Source organism: Homalodisca vitripennis, chromosome 6, assembly GCF_021130785.1.
Source record: "Homalodisca vitripennis isolate AUS2020 chromosome 6, UT_GWSS_2.1, whole genome shotgun sequence".
NCBI lineage: Eukaryota > Metazoa > Arthropoda > Insecta > Hemiptera > Cicadellidae > Homalodisca > Homalodisca vitripennis.
The window spans coordinates 62,491,532-62,508,150 of NC_060212.1; positions in this window are offsets into that span (position 1 = coordinate 62,491,532).

Sequence of the window (16,619 nt, forward strand, 5' to 3'; positions counted from 1 at the left end):
TTTTATAATTCCTATATCTTTCTGGCATTTTAAGGAAGTATTGTTGATGTGATTCTTAAAGTTTAACTTATTATCTATAAGTATACCTAAGAGCTTAATGCAATTTACAGTAGGAATCACTTGGTCATTAATTATTAACTGTCTTTCGACGTTAGTGTTTTGCTTGCGTGAGAATATTATTACCTTGCTTTTAGTAGCGTTAAACTCCAAGTGAAGTTGGTTGAAGTTCCTTTGGATTCTGCTTAGTGCGTTTTGAACATTTGATCGTACTGTTTCTACAAGTTTTCCAGATGAATAAATCATTATATCATCTGCAAATTGAAGTGATTTTACAAGGTTTGGTATATGAACATTTATGTGCGCTATATATAGTGCAAACAATAAAGGACTGAGCACACTGCCTTGGGGCAATCCTCTATTAGTATACCTAGTTATGATAAACTTAGGACTAATGAGAGTCATTTGTCTGTTTATGAGCCATGAGTTAATATAAGTCACAAACTTTGATGGAATGTTGTAGTACTTCAACTTGTTTATCAACTCTGGTATAAAAACTGTATCATATGCATTGGATAAGTCTAGTGAGGTTGCAATAGTTGTTTCATTGAAGGTTAGTGAAGTTTGAATATCTGCTACAAAATTTATCAAGTAATCATTGCATCCTATTTTTTTTCTGAACCCATATTGAGTACTAGGTAAGATGTTTGACTTTTCAATGTACCATTCCAATCTATTTTTAATCATAGTATTGAGCAGTTTTGAAACACATGGTATTAATGCTATAGGCCTATATGAAGTTTCCAATTGTTTGTCTTTATCTTTTTTGAGAAGTGCTATAATTTTAAATTGTTTCCACTTACTTGGTAGATCAGTGATTCCATTCCAAATATTGTTGAATATTGTCAGTATGTATAGTCGTGCATTATTTGGTAGGTGGCGTAACATACTGTAGGATATTTCGTCCAAACCTGGTGCAGTATCTTTCCTTTTAGATTCTATTGCTACATTCAATTCCTTAATACTAAAACTATTTTCTATTTTTTCAGAGTTTTCGGAAGAGTTATTGCTAGAGCTACCTCTTACTTCATGTTCCATTGGTACATGATCTGGGACTATGCGACACATAAATTTTTCACATAAGTTTTGGTCTGCTAATATGCAGTGCTTAATTTCTAAAATTTTAGGTTTGGGAACTCTTAAAGCGGGAAGCTCAGACCGGTGGGTATGGAATACACCCCAGGAAGGAGGGGGGCCCTCACCCAGGAAAACTTTTGAAAATTATAACTGTAAACCTTTGTTTTTAGGCCACCCAGACATAATAATACATTCATTTTTATAAAATACCAAGTGATATTTTAATGCTGTTTATTTTCTTTAAGGTGCTTGATTAGGATGTAAGAAAATAAAAACATGAAATTAAATTATTGAGTTTACTCTCTACTCTACTCTACTCCATTAACACCTTGTTGCCTACTTTAAATTTCCCAGAAATATTTGGTTTGATTTCATTGACCATTTTGTTTGAATCAATGAAGCTCGCCAATATTAATTTTTTAATGAATGGTAAAATAAAAACAAATTGAGCCTTATTCACAGTTTTATTTATACACATTACAGTAGTAATAATAATACATATTAATATGTAAATGGATGTTTGTTAATATAACAGCTTTTTTACAAGTTTGCATATTTTACAAAAAAAATTGCATACCTTATGGGTACAAAACAATATTAATACATTCAAAATAAACCAACTTCTTGGAAAGGAAAAGGAAGCGTTTAATTACACACAAAATAAATGACACATAGAGTGGAGTAACACGGTTTCATTTTTTTAAATTTAGTGTAGTTTTAAAAAGTTAAGGTTGATTATTTTATTTGCGTATTAGTTATTATAACAAATATGTACGGATTTGTAGTATAATATTGTAAGGCAATGCCAAGACTGTTGGTAAACTTAGTTTTAGTTGTTTGTTAATATTTTAAAGTGAAAACTACAAAAGAAACAAAACAACAATACACAAAACTAACTGTAAGTACAAAAAAGAACTCAGAAACTTGAGTTCAGAACACAACTATAAGTTAGGCATAGGCTAGTTATTTTAATGAAAACTTAATGTTCTGAAATTCTAAAAGATATTTAAAAAACAGATTTAGGAAAAAAGTTCCCACAATGCAATGCTGTCTTCATGGTAAGTTTTCTGCCCTCGTTTTTTTGACTTGGTGTCAAGTGCAGAATGGTGTCCCTTCGCCAGCCAGGTTTTGACGTGTCGCTCGGGATTGTATCTAGCCACAGGAGGTCCTAGGAGCCTGATCCGCAATAAATCGCAAACAGTGCTAATGTAGAGTGAAGATCTAAGAGGAGACATAATTAGATTCATTGCAGAAAACCCACGTTCACATTCAGCACTAGACACTGCAATACTATTTATGATGGAAATCAGTTTCTTAAACGACGGCGGTTGCTCTAGAATAGTAGGTTTCTCTCCACTTAACATAGGCTTCAGTCCCTGCTTGAAGTGTCTGAAGTCTCTAATTATATCCTGAGAGCTGCTAATCTTAAATCTATCGCAGATTCGCTGGATCTCACATTCTCCGTAGGTGATGGATAAGTCTTTTGGCCAATACATGGGGTGGATCACTTTGATGTCATTCATGATTTTGGTGTAGTGTTCAGCCGCATTTGAAGATGATGATAGCAACCTTGAAGTCAAGTTGTTAGCGAGGCTCCGATAGAACTGTTTTTCTGGAATACTGGGTATCTTGGATCTTACACAAAGTTTAACATCTTGAAACATCAAATCGTCAATAGCAATTTTAGCTTCCACTGAACGTCTACCCATGTTTTCAACTCGGTTTTCAAACACTTTGATTAACAGTGTTACATCACTGTGGGCTTGGATAAGGTTGAGGCTTGATTTTTGAAGCTGTAAGGACAAATCCGATAACTCTTCTAGAGCATCGAACATCAATGCCAGGTTGTGTACAAAAGTTGTAGAAGATAATGTACTACAAAGCCCTTTGTAAGTTGAACGTTGCTTCGAGTCCCTTTGTTTGTCTTCAGATGCTTCAATGAAATGATTGTACAATGCTTTAAAATCTGTCCAAACTGCTTTCACTGCCATTAAGCTGGAGGCTACCCAACGAGTATCTAAAACACGGCCGATTTTCAACATTTGCTCCTCTAGTCCTTTAGCAATTTCTGCCAACTCCCTGCTGTTTTTTCGGTGAACAACTAAACATGTTTCTAATTTTATCCATGAATATCTTAAAATGATTGATTCCAGCTACTTCTTCTATGGAATCGTGCACGGCAAGCTCTAAGCGATGGTTCAAACAATGCCAAATGAACAAGTTGGGGAACGTTTCAGTAAGCTGTATAGCAAGGCCAGATTTCTTGCCTAGTAGCACTGAAGCACCATCACAAGTTAGAGCAATCATATGGTCTTTCATGAATTCAAAGCTTAGACCTAATGCTTGTAACTGATTTAAAAGTTCTTGTTATATACCAGCTGATGTTGTGCTATTTAGCTCAAAAAGTGTTAAGAACACTGTCATAGGGTTTTGCATTCCCTTTAGAACAGTTCTGATATAAACCACCAAAGCATTTTTGTTTGAAACTGAAGTGGCTTCATCCAAAAGCAGGGAAAATTTAGAGTCTGACTTGATTAGGCCATTTATCAAGTCTGATTTCATTTCATCAGAAATATGATGAATTATATTGGAGCAAGCAACATTTGAATGTAGGATTCGCCCCATATCTAAGCCATTCATTATTTGAAGATCAATTTCAGTTTCAAACTCAAAAAATGGCCTATTTAGTTTAGCTTGCTTATAAGCCGTGCGGAAAATGCGCTCAGTTACAATCTGCTGCTCTTTATGCATAGAAGCAACAGCTTTTTTCATTGTATCTTTCTTAGCTTCAATGAGTATTTTTTCAGCTAAAGAATGAGCTCGAGACCCACGGTGTAAAAATATCTTTTTCCTAAGAGAGGATTGCTGGTCATTTTTATTGTTTCCATAAGCGGTAACAGTTCCTAAAACCCACTCTTCGCTAATCTTTAGGCCCTTCGTTTTCTCTGCACCTAGAGTACTCACACTACGGCAAACGTTGCAACCTAGTTCTCTGTTCACAATTAACCATGGATTTTTAGCTTTAAATTCAACAATTTGTTCTTCAGACCAACAAACTGGCTGTTCACCCCTATTAACAAAATCATTATTTTCATTACTAACCTTAGCTTCGTCTGCATCAGATCCCAAACCCACCAACCTGGATACTATTTTGACCGACGAGGAAGTCGAAGGGGAATGGTAATCGCAATTATCCTCATTGATCCCGATTGCGTCTTCTTTTTTATCTTGATCAACAATTGAAGTTGTAGTCAATGCTTCCGAACTGCAGTTCTCATTATTCGCATAACCTTTTTGTTTCTTAGGGTTAGGTTTAAAGAAATCAACAATTTTTCTGGTAGTCATAGTCAATTAGGAAACTATTTAGCTGCACCAGCACTAATAAGCATAAACACGAACACAATCAACGACCTGCACCTCAAAAACGAACTTAAGCGTGATGGGATGCGATGCAACTTGTAACTTAAACGCGAAACACACCAAGGTCAAGTCAACTATACAAAAAACCACAAGAGAGTGCAGTTGAGGGAGGAGCCTATTTTGCCCGTGACCTTGGAGCGGCCAACGAGAACTGAGCGACGTTGCCAAACTTGTTCCCCGCTGTAACCACAAGCCGCGCGAGTCCAGCGTTCTTAAAATACTTAACCGTTACGCTCGAAAGAAATGTTAGAGCTGTCTTGAATTAATTAACTACGTATTACAAAATGTAATTTTAAGGTCATTTTAAAAAAAAGTACATTTCTGTAGCTTATTTCCATGTTGAGTTAAATGGATTGAAATAAATTATTGTATTATATTACTCATATACGAAGATCGTAGGATTAAAATCTTTAGCCGAAATATAAATTAAAAAGAAAACATAAAAATACCGCAAAAACGTTAATTTCCCGTATTTAACAGTTAGATAATGCCATTATCACTGATATATAATTAAGGCATTACATGTTTGCATAGTATAATCATGTTATGTTAAATGGATTTTCAATTTGGTAAGAAAGTTATCAAATACAACTGAAATATAATATATTTCATATTTATTTAAAATGTATAATATATTCATAAAGAACATATTATGTTCTTTTCCATAAATATACTTATTCAGTACATAACGGTGGGAATTGTTGCCGCAACGGTTTTGTTACGCACTTCGGTTCTCATAAATTTATAACCATGTGAAAGCATTTTTCCTACCTGGCTATTAATAGTCTTGAATCTGTGTTATGTAAAATTGTTTTCACACGTGGGTGATTTAAATATTTAAACTGGCCATAGTTGAAAAATCATTCAGCACAAGTATTTTTATAATATGAATGCACTTTCTTATAAAATTCTAAAGTAAGTTTTAAAATAGTAGGCCCTAAAAGTTATTTAGTGGAAAATTTGATTATTTCATAATTTAAAAATATAATTGTTCCATAATTTTAAAATTGATTATATTGTTAAATGTTTTAAATTATTTTTAATCAAACAACACGTCATGCAGTGTCCAATATAAGCAACATGTATATTAATTTTGTGTGTGTTTAGTAATCGTTTAAAATCACTGAAAAGATTGTTGTATCGTATGGAAATAAGCAAGTACTTTACTCTGACTAACTGACGGGACGATTTGTTTGTTTTAATCGATAGTTAGTTTGTAATAACATTAATAAATTATACAAGTAATTTAAATATAATATAGCAAACTGTCAACGCATTTTAAATATTGTTTTTCAATTATACTGATAAGTTTTAAATGTTCAGTATCAGTGTTAGTTGTGATAGCGCAGCAGTTTATCAGCCACAATGCGCCAGCCGTGCCGGGCGGCAGCGGCAGTTGTGTGGCAACGTCGCGCAGGCCAGTCCATTCTATTGGTCGCCGCCAACTGCACTCTCTGGTGGTTCCTTGTATAGTCAACACACTTGTGATCACTGGGGCGGTGGCGCGGTGAAGGAATGGAGGGGGAAAGGAAGGGGGTGGGGTGGGTATTGCTTTGTTATTGAGAGGCGCAGCCGCGCATGCGCGAACTAGGATGACTCGCCCGTCACCTTCCTCCTGCCTGATTCCGTGCAAGACTCATCACAGCACAGCTCACAACTGCTTGTACGGGCGCTTACTATCTGCTTACGAGTCACTCGCAAACAAAGCATAGCATAATATTGATCCTAGATACAATTTTTTTTAACTAAAACTTGTACTCGTAGTTTTAAAAGCGTTCCCTTGCGTTCCGGCACTCTTGGGAAGTAAGGGAACGCCGTTCCCTTGCGTTCCCACTGAAATTAACCACTGCTAATATGGATGGTGTACTTACGTTTGTATAAGATTTTAGTCTTTTAACTATTTTCCAAGCAAATGAGGAATTATTTTTACTACTTATTTCCTGACACAATTTTTCCCATCCTTCCTTTTTGGCTTTCCTGATAATTTCCCTGGCTTTCAATTGTGTGGTTTGATAATATTGATAATTAACTGCTGTCATGTTATTTTTAAACTTTTTAAAAGTTAACCGTCTAAGGGCAACAGCTTGAGAGCATTCCTCATTCCACCATTTTTTTGGTGTAAAACCTGTTCTGTTGAATATATTATACCTTGGTATTGCTTTGTCAGCTGCTAACTCTATGATATTGAGTATTTCATCCCATTGTACATCTAGTGGTATATCTGGTAGTTCGTTTACCTGTTTTTCTACAGTTTCTGTATATAGCGCCCAGTCAGCCTTTTTGAAGTTCCTTTTATTGCTTAGTTTTACACACATGGAATTAATGTCATAGTTATAACTAATAGGGCAAGTATTAAATTTCATAAAAATTGGTAGATGGTTGCTTCCTAATGGATCATTACTTACCACCCATTCTTCTAGCAAAGCATGAAGGTTGGGAGTGGCGAAGGTGAGGTCAATGGTGGATGCCTGATGGTACATAGTTGGTACAGTGGTGTGTTTATTATTATTTAATAGTATGAATTGAGATTGGTTGTATTCATTAAATATTCTACATCCCCTGTTGTTTGCTTGCGTGGCATTCCAGTATGGGTGGTGAGCATTAAAATCACCACACAGCAAGGTATAACCTGTGTCCTTACTGAAGAGTTGATTGTGCCAGAGATTATTGTTTATCTTCTTATTAGTACAGTATATATTATAAATATTAATAGGCCTATTGTAATTATTCACCTTTATAGCCTGAAGTTGGGTTGTGCTATCATTATGTTCTAAAATGATGTTGTAGGAGATTGTATTGTGAATAATAAAAGCAGTGCCACCATATCCATCCAAACTATCAAGATGGCATATTGTGTAATTATTATCGGATAGAATATCATCCTTTTGTAACCAGGTCTCTTGTATAACACCAATGTGTATTTCTTTTTTTGCAAACATTTGCATTATCTCTGGCCATTTAGGCTTAAGAGATCTAGCGTTCCATTGTATTAAGTTAAGTTTACTGACTGCCATTTTTATCTGGCGATTTAATCGAGTGTTGTTTACTATTTGATGAGTTTCCTATGTTGAACTAAGAAGCGTTGCTGGTTTTGTTGTTTCCACTCTATAAACAAACAAATTGAAAATAGTGTTTAAATTAATGAAACATATGGTCGTAAAACATATTAAACATATTAATGAGTAAAATGTTTACAAAGTACAATTGATTATCTTTGACAAGCCCTTCAATTAATATTTAGCAACTTTAGAGACGAATATGAGATTTTTTTTTTGCTTTAGAGACCAGTGGGGGGTTATGCGGAAGGATTTTAGAAATAAGAATAGGCTATTCATTCCAGGGAGCCTAAGAATGTCCATGTAAAATTTCAGTACAACCGGTGGAATAGTTTGTGCGAACGCATAACAAACCAACAAACAACGAAGGCATTTTCGTATATATATATATATATATATATATATATATATATATAAAATAATTAATATATTGTATATTTATATATTAATTAACAATATATACGCTAACAATAAACACTGAATCACATAAAGTAGGCTACTTGTTCCGCCGGGACTCGAACCCGGATTGTATGTGTATTGTACACACACAATCGACCCAAAATCGCCGGGTGAGTGTACTACCACTACACCACAGAGCCCTTACTTTTTACGATTCAATTGTTTTGTATTCGTATTATATATAAAATCAAATAAAAAAACATCTTTATTTCCATTATGGTACAGAAAATTTAGAAATAATAGGAGCACAATCTTACATTTATAATATAAAATTACTTTAGTAATTAACACCAAAACATAAAATTGCAAACACATTAAATACATATATATATATATATATATATATATATATATATATATATATATATAGACTGCTCTAATGATTGTGGAAATGTTTCCTCACATAGGTGCATAGCACCTGTGCGTGAGAGGATGAGCCCCATTAATTCTAAAATAATTTTCTTAGGGAAATAAGATGTTAAAATAATGTTGTTTAATGTTGTTAATAAAGTAGTGATGTTACTCTCAATTGTATAATCAATTTAATATAATCAAGTTACTGTTGAATAGATTTTAATATATACAGTAAACATTACTTTCAAGTGGAAAACACAATTCCTTATAATGCTTTTAAACTTAAGTGACAGGAATGTTGGGAACTTAGCAAAATGTCACCTGTTTCTTAGCGTTCCCTTGGTAACCCTTTCTTTGGACTCAGTTCCCAGAACGCAATTATCTAGATTTAAATCTAGAGCATCAAACGTGTTGTTTTTATACTGTGAATGTATTCTTGTGTTCTGTGCTCGTTTATTTCTTGAAATTCGGCCACAATAAATAACGTTCATTAGAAGTAACACTGCCGGATAAATGCATTTAATATTCAAACTGCTAATGTCAGGATTATTGGCACACCACTCACAAGCATTTTTTAAAACTTATTTAATTTTTCATAGTCTTGGACATATTTTAACCTATTCTGGGATCGGTATCCCATATTAAACTGTAAGAAACTAATGTTGAAATATGGATTCAAAAAGGCAGTCTGAAATCATAATTGGGACAATTTCTTATTAATACTAAATTAATATTAAACTGTGATATACTGATAACAACCAGTTAGTGATTTTATTACGAGCTCCACTTCCTTCCAAATGTAGATACAATTACGTAATTAAAACGTAGTACCTATAAGTCAAAATGGATTTTGTAAATAACACTGATAAAATACAACACACCCTGATGTTTTCAAAATGCAAGTACATATGTTGGGAAATAGAAAAGTAACATAATTGGTCGTATAATTAAAATATAACACAATATTGTACAAAAGGAAGATAATAATACTGATTTCTTAAACTGCAATAAAACTCATACGATGTAAAAGACATATTGTATTTTACTGACGTATTCAATTGGAGAGTCGATCACGATAGGGGCTGATTCAATTCTACAGGGATTCAATCGTTAGCCTACTCAGTCCGTGCCTCAGGGGAATCCATTCATCCCTACACATTGTTTTGACTCAACTATCAGTTTTGTGACCCCAGTTACTACACAAATAACCCTTTAACAGTACCAATTAAGGAATATGTAATTGAGTTTTAAAATGATTAAAATCCAGCCAGCACAGGCAGATGTCAACTTGAAATTTAAGATGTACATTTCATGTAACTACATGTAATTAAAGATGTAAAGAGTTGCAAATTAATTGTTATATATGTCAACCCACAAAAGTTGTCAAGATGAAAATTTCAAGTCTGTAGGTATAAAATGATCTTACTGTCATATATCTTTTACTAGCGCTGATGTAAGAAGATTCATCAAGTAACTAACATTGCAATTTATAATTTCCCACGATATTCATACACTGATTGGTTTAATTGTAAAATAATTGTCACAGTCCTTTTGGAAACACGTTTCTTTAGCGGGATGAAAATAAAAAAAACCATCACAACTTATTTTAATATAAGCTGCACATATGTCAACATAGAATTTGTGACTTTTTATAGATCTTTGGTCATAGAGTTAAAAATAACAAAGTGGAGATTTCAAGTTAAAAGTTGATCGTAATCGTCACTTCATCTACAATTGAAGAAAACTGAGATTATGAATTCTGGCGTACTATGTAGCAGACACAAAGACACAATAATAAAATGGCTGCAGAAAATGAAGTAGTTTTTACATAAATCTTTTTCACAAACTTATCCTATTGTATGGACCTCATGGTACAACTTACATAAGATTTGTGTATAACCTCACCGAACATGATATACGAGTACCTATATGTTATATAACCGCGGCTTGTATATATCGGAAACGATAAATGTCCCAAAAAGCCCCATCAAGTTGAAACTTGTTACTTAAAGTGGTTTTTTAAATGCCTCGGCTAAGTTTCGTTGGTCAGCTCGGTAAGATATTCATTTCCGTTTCAATATGGCAACCATTTATTTTCTGTCACCGAGAACTGACTATAGGAGTGCTGAAACAAGTTCAAACTTGGTAAACAAACTCATCTTTATTCGATTAAGTTCGTTGCCCAGATTGATACGCAATTTCTTTCAATTGTGGTTGTTATTAAAGCTTTAAAAAGAGTCACAATTCCTTTTGTTGTGAACGTAGAAAAATTAAAAACAATTTTGGAATGGTTATATCACGTCGTAAACTTTTTGTCATAAACATTTTTTATCTCGAATGGTTTTCAACTTATTGTGTATTATTTAAATCACATGAGAATAAATTAATAGTATTTAAGTTGCTACAAAATTTACGAACTTCTTTCGATTGAGCCGGAAGGACTATTTACAATATGTAGGCTGTTATATTATATGATAATTTCAGATAACTAAATGAATTTGAATTATGTATGACTTAGGGAAATTTCTATTTTGAAATAAATACAATTTAACAAAATTGTACGATTTTAATTCTTAACTAAGGAGATTATATGTTTACTAGCAGTTACCCAAGGCTTCGCGCACAGTTTTGTAGGTTTTGCACCTATGAGCACGTTTGTTTCGAGTGAGTTATATTTCCGTCGCCAATGTTGGGTTAAACTTGTTGCCACGATCAAGAAAATATGTATCACATATCGGAGAAGCCTACTTCTGTCAAAAGAGAACTAAGATGGGTTTCACATGTCTTTAAATTTATAGAAATAAAAAAAATATATATTTATTTTAGAACATTTAGAGCTGGAATTGGTACATTAGTTAAAGAGAACTGTCCAGCGAAATTTCATCTATCATATTTCTTGTCGACTGCTTCAAGAGTGAAATTTTGACCATCTTACGTTTTAGGACAGTTTCTAAGGTAGATTAGTACTTACCTAATCGCTGAAATATAAAACTGTGTAAAAATTTATGGCTACTCTTTAGACAATTTATTCACTATAAATGTAAAAAAACTGCAAATAATAAACAATATTTACACAGAACAGTTGATTACATATGACAGGCTTATTCAATTGATAAGGGAATTTTCGCTACTTTAAAGACCAGTGGGGCGTAGCCCACAGGGTTTTTAGAAATAATAATAGTTCTACATTCATCATAGGAATCGTAAGAATACCTATGTAAAATTTCAGTACAATCGGTTGAGTAGTTTACGCCTGAAAACAAAACAAACAAACAAGACAGTTTCGCATTTATATCACTAGCTGTTACCCGCGTCTTCGCACGCAATATTTAGAATCGAAGTCCTTATATTACTTAGTAACAGTAATTATGATGGGAGTCCTAAAAATTTTAAAACGTAAGTAGGCATACATCAGGTATATTATTTAAGTTCGTGGTAAATAGTATCAGAGTTTAACTTAATTATTATCATGTTTGGCACGTGTAGGAGCATTTCTGGTTCTAATTAATTATATACATAACGTCACAGCTGAATCTGCCTTGTCATCCCGATCAAGAAAAAACAAATTGCGGTTCACACGGGTCTCGGAGACTTACTTCGGCCAAAAAGCGTATATTTCCAGTCCTTGTCATATATTTCAGGTCTAAGATATTTCCAGTACCATAGTAGAGTTTGCCTTGTTGTTCTGAGGAAGAAAAAATATATATACTTACGTAGGACCGAGATGCCTACTTCGGTTAAAAAGTGCCTACTTAAGACCGTTTAAATTTACTTAACTACTATGTCACAGTTTAACTTGCCATATTGCCTCGACCAAAATACTATATACATTCGATTATCTAGTTCTCGGAAATCTATTTTGGTCAAAATCGTGTTGACATAGTTGAGTTTACCTTGTCCTGATGAAGAAAATACACACATACGTAGGACTGAAAAACCTATAACGACCTAGGGGGAAGTCTTACTTCTTACCTACTTCTTATGTACTTTCGGTATAAGAGGAAAATCCTCATTAAGGTTATGCAACATTCCAAAATAATAGTTATTAAAGTTTTGCGTTACACTTGTTTTTGGACTGTATCCAGGGAAAGAATGAATCGTTGAGACATGTTAGTATTCATTTCTCTATTTCTCCATAAGCCATTATTAAAATGTATTATCATAATGTCAAGGAAGCCCACCAGTTTAAAGTAATTTATGTCAAAACATTGATAACTTTGTTCATTAAGGTTAGTATTATAACAATATTTAATGCGTTAGATGGTTGTAATTCGTCACTGGCGCAATCTGGAGTAAAAATTTATAATATATTAATGTTTTATTTACTCTCTGCATTACACTACCGATCAAGCTCTGTTTACTTATTATTGATAAAATTTAAATCTAAACAGATGTTTCAGAAAGTTTGTCGGACTATAGCTGTCAACAGCTGTTTAGTGCCAGTTTAATTTGAATTATGAAACGTAAAAACTAAAATTTTTCTGAATTCCAAAATATTCCAGGTAACTTTTCTTAACTTTTTCATCATAAAAACCTTCCTCGGATTTTAATGAACAATTTTACAAAAAGATTTAACCGAATTGGTCCAGCCGCTTACCAACACATTTGGCGATTCATTTTTATTTATAAGATTATGATGTATCAAATATGTAATTTTCTTTAGCCATCGTTCATATAAATATATCTTTATCTGTCATAGCTTTTTACTGTATGGCTGACTTCAAGTTTCCGTTTAAATACTTACAGTACAATTCCTCGTAGATTGAAAAGAACTTACACATTACTGTGTTCTGGGAAGACACCAGGGCTGTGATTAAAGACAATAATACGAGTACTCCGAATATATTACACCGCATTACATTTGTTTGGCTCAGATAATATAACATATTTATATTATAATATCTGTAAAATACAATTTTATGGTTGAAATAAACAAATATATTATTAATTAGGTTAGTAATGATATCACGTAAAGTAAACTTTCTCAGTTATTTTTAAATCGGTTTTAACAAATGGGGTACAATATTTATGTGTTGTAGTGCCTGTTTTTATAACAGTTAGACACAAAAATAAAAATGCAATGTTATACTGTACAGTTATATGGATCAAAAACTCTCGGGTTAGCCACAACATTGTTGGCCCGGACAATATTTATGACTGTATAAAGACGACAGTTTGATGGGATTTTCATGTCCCATGAATATACTGCTATAACCTCTCGCAGTGGAGGAGGTTGGATTTCTTCTACAGACGTGCTCCCTCCCTCTCTCTCTCTCTCTCTCTCTCTCTCTCTCTCTCTCTCTCCCTCTCCCTCTCTCTCCCTCTCCCTCTCTCTCTCTCTCCCTCTCCCTCTCTCTCCCTCTCTCTCTCTCTCTCTTTTTCTCTCTCTCTCTCTCTCTCATGATCATTGACTGGTTTGTTGGTAAGTGTTTTCATTGACTGGTTTGTTGGTAGGTAAAAAATTGAGCATGTTTTTACCGTAAGTTTGTTATACGGACAGCAAACGCGTACGCATTCTGATATCTGTCTGATTTTAATTACGGATATTTAAGATCCTTATTAATTCACAAACGTAAAGCTACAGATATGTTATTAAAAGCCTAAACAGTTAATAGATTACAGGTTACTTAATTCAATGCTTAATTTATACTATTATATAAAAATGTAATTGTATCTCTGTCTCTATCTCTCTCCGACGTACAAATACTAGTATTAAAGTTAATTTCCATTTTGTGGAATTTCCATCCATGCTGTGAAAATAAAATTATATTGAAATAACTATTGGTTTATATATCAAGTTTTAAAATGATTTAGAAATATTTTAGTCCATATTTTTTTTAGAAAAAACATCATGAATAAAACATCTGTTTTCGAGCTCATCCGCTTGTTTGAAAAGTCGAATGTCACCTAATATGGAATTATACAGAGTTTTAAAGATTGCATTTTTGGTTGGTGAAAGGATGACATTTAGAGTTGAAGTAACCTACCAATATCACCCAGCAGGGATCACTTCTGGCTGGTTTATACCTTCCAGTTGAACCCACCACTGGGCACAGCAAAAACCGATGTGTCACTTAAATCTGGGCAACCCTATGGATTTCCAGGAGGGGCACATCACTAACCGCAAATGGCGAGATTCTGGGGTGCAAGGGCAATTCGATAGGTCTAGTCTACTACGGGAGATGACCGTTGGAGTCGGTGGGGTTCGTTCCCTAACCTCAGAGGTTCTTGCTAGCCTCAACAAGGGCATGCCACCCCCTGCCTGCTTTGACTGGAAAGGCTGGTTCAGAGCTGGCCACCCCTTCTTCCGAGAGAACATGACTTTGAGATTAGTGCCCTAAATTCTTCCTCATTGATCTCGATAAGAAGCGGCCCCTATCCCCAACCATACCCATCCAGAATATCCTGTAACTCCGGAAGCACCGCAAAGGTACTTATAGACTAGGTGCAATTTATAAGCTTCTTGTCCTAAGAAAAAACCTATCATTATAAGAGAGGACGAAATCCCCTTAAGGCCATTGACTATGAATCGATGAAAATTGTTCAGAGCAGGCGCTCTTATTTAGTAATAAGCCCATCACTAATGCACTATTAATAATCACACTTGATTTACAATCACGATAAAATATGGTTGCTGCTTCCGGTTGACATTTGCCAACCAAAACAATTATAATGATGAAAACCGTTAATGAAGTTGACATTGGCATATCTAGTGACTGGTTCTGATAGAGACGAAGAATTTGATATATACAAAAATTGTATTATCGTCTGATGTAAGTTCTCAACCAAAATGATATTGGCATTGCCATAGATACCCATATCAGTGCATATATTAGTGCTTGGTTCTGATAGAGACGAGAAATTTGACATCTCAAGGGAATGTTACTTATTTCTGACATATGTTATGAATGAAAACGATAGGATAATCCAGTGCCAAAAGAAAAGAAAATTAATCACTGTCCCATGACGAGACAGATCAGGAAGATGAAATTCCTGAAATACTTCTACTTCAATGAGATTTGGAAACGCCCAGACCACTTAGCAGCAAAATGATTTTGCATAAAAGATATAACTGAAGGAAAATGCAATCCTTTCTTTGAGTCATTTGTCTTTCCTTCAGACAAGAGTGAATTATGAAGGAAAGTTTAGAGCATATGGAAAGTTATAGTTATAGTAATAATGAAGTGCAAAGCAATGTCGCATCCATTACTAACAGCTTGTAACATGCAAATGATAGTCTAAGGTCTGTGTGAAGCAGGAGGGTAAGTCAAAGTTACATGACAAAGGCAGTCTGTGAGGCAGTGTCTCTCTCTCTCTCTCTCTCCTCTCTCTCTCTCTCTCTCTCTCTCTCTCTCTCTCTCTCTCTCTCTCTCTCACTAAACACTAAACACTAAACTTAGAACTTTTTGGTAGTAATTGCATTTTAAGATTCAGAAACAAAAATATAATTTCTTACCCTATTCTAATGTCTATTAAGTAGTGGATTGAGCTCTAATAATTAATTTTGATTGTTATTATTGAAAAAAGTATCTTTAACCCTTCTCTAGATCATGCCAAAAATTCATTTTGAGATTAACAACTGACCACACTATAATCAATAATGTTCTACGAAAATAACCAGGCATATAATGACATTTATAACAGTGGGTCACATTAAGCTTTGTATCATAGCTGTTTATTTTTTAATTATCATGACATAAAAAATCACACTGTTCATAAGTTTATTTCCTTATTCGGTATATGGTATATGCAAATAAAAAGTTAGAACGTATATTGTTAACTAACAATAAAAAATAGATTAAGACGAATAAATGATGCTGAAAATCATATATTTAATATTTAAAACCTAGTTAATGGTACTGATTCCAAACAAAGTTGGTGCGGTGGGTTTTGGACAGTAACTGTCCCATAGCTGAGTCCTGGATACAAGTGTGTTTTTGTCTTGTTTGGCCTTTGAGGCTAGTAAATAACTAGCTGTATCCGTCTACTATCAGCTATGGAAGTCTTGCCAATCTTCATGAGTGAACTGCTCATAGCGCTAGAGCAAAATGCATCACTTTCCAACCTAAGATCAGAATGTTGGATAGAGAAGGAAACAGGATTTTTCTGGACATTTGCCATCGTTTAGTGAAATAAGAAATCAGTAACACTACATTTCATAATAATCTGTTGGATAGAGTTTAACACCTTTAGAAC